Genomic DNA, 2,010 nt, shown 5'->3' on the forward strand with positions numbered 1-2,010 from the left:
AAAGACACAATCAAGGCTTCATGTTAAGTATTTCTGTGGTACAGGCCTAGTAGTCTTTCTGCATTCTCTACTGAAGAAGGCAGACCCTAACCCTACTTGCTCTGTATACAAATCTATTAAGAAATTAAGGTACATGGTTGTGGTACATAAAATCTCAACAACACTTTTTCCACACATTGCTCTTTGTTTGAAAAACTTGAGGGGTGAATAGGTCAAACAATAGGGCCATAGCCCCTATTCTGTGATCTATCCAAAAGAGCATCTATATACTCAAGTGTCAAGGAAGCGTACAAGCTTTTGGCCCACACTGCTGTAGTCAATAAGGTATCCTAGTTAAACGTGTAGGGCATTGGCTTGGGAGTTAACCCTTTATTATATTCCCTGCCCAATTACAAGCCTGTTGTGTGACCTTCACTTTTCTGTGCCTGTATTTCCCCTCACACCCTGTCTAGATTCTCGGCATAGGTACTATCTACTTACAATATATTTGTACCACACCTGGCACACTAGGATGCTGATCTCAGAACATTTACAGTAGATATTTAATCCTTTTCTGCTCCTTAGCTCCTTTGATGCTGTGCTCTGCTGAACATTGCAAAGTTCAGTTCTATGTCCATTCCATCTTCAGGCTCAGACTGCTATCAATAGTAACTGACATCAGATAAAAGTCAAGTGAACACATTTTACAGAATCCACTATAGAGTGAATAGATGACAACAATTTTTGTTCATTCAAACCTGAGCTGAGATTAAAGTTTATCCATTGCATTATTACTAAATTAGCTTGACCAGTTTTTCTGAACAGTATACGATCCACAGTCGAAGTGAGAAGTGATATTCTATAAGCAGTAGATTCTATCCTAATAAAAAAAAGTCTGAGTTTTAAGGTACAGCTTGACCATGCAAACTGCCTTTATGAAGATTATGCAGCGTACTTGTACCCATCTCAGACCCAACACATTAGAGAAACAAGGTGAGTCAGGCAATATCTTTTATTGGACCAACTTCTGTTGGTGAGGGAGACAAGCTTCTGAGCCACCCAGAGCTCTTCTTCAGGTCTGGGAAAAGTACTCCCAGAGCAGAGGTGGGCAAACTATGGCCCATGGGACCATCATGCCTGGCTCTCGAGTCCCCAGCTCCTCCCTGTCCCCTCTTCCCCACAGCCTCAACTCGCTGTGCCGCCCGCGCTGTGGCGGAGGGGCTGCAAGTTCTTGCTGCTTTAAGCTGCATGGTAGGTGTGGGAGTCCCAAAGGGGTCTGTCAGGGGGCGGAGGTGCGGGTGGGTCAGGGGATGTGGAACAGGGTGGGGTTGGATAGGCACGGGGAGGGGGGGTGGTCGCTCAGGGGACAAGTAGCAGGGGGGTTGGATGGGTCGAGGGTTCTGAGGGGGGCAGTCAGGCAGTAGGAAGTGGGAGGGGGCAGATGGGGCAGGGGCCAGGCTGTTTGGGGAGGCACAGCCTTCCCTATCTGGCCCTCCAGACAGTTTCGCAACTCTAGTGTGGCCCTCAGGCCAAAAAAGTTTGCCCACCTTTGTCCCAGAGTCACAGCAAAATGCAAGGTGGAAGAAATAGTTCAGCATGAGTAGTTGGCACACACTGTAAGAGACCTGGCAAGGTAGGGTACCATATGCTCTGAAGAAGAGTTCTGTGTGGCTTGAAAGCTTGCCTTTCACCAACAGAAGTTGGTCCAATAACCTATTACCTAACCCAACTTGTCCCTACAAAGAGGAGTTTTGTTCTATACCCCAACATTCTAGAATATAAATAGCTACATGCAGTTAGTTAATGAGGCCCTTTTAAAAAATTCTAGCAGTGTCTTAAAGAATTAAATGCAGGAAAGTTTCTGGAGAGTCAAACACCACTCAAAACAATTAATATGAGAAATGTGTTCATTGCCAGAAGTAATTGTTCATAGCAGTCAAATAAATGGTTCAGACCTGAAGTTATGTTATGGAAAAAGACAAAATAGCTTTTTATTTAAAAGCAATGGAACTATTAGAAAAGTATAAATTA

Source organism: Lepidochelys olivacea (assembly GCF_965140295.1).
Source record: "Lepidochelys olivacea isolate rLepOli2 genome assembly, chromosome: 1".
Lineage (NCBI taxonomy): Eukaryota > Metazoa > Chordata > Testudines > Cheloniidae > Lepidochelys > Lepidochelys olivacea.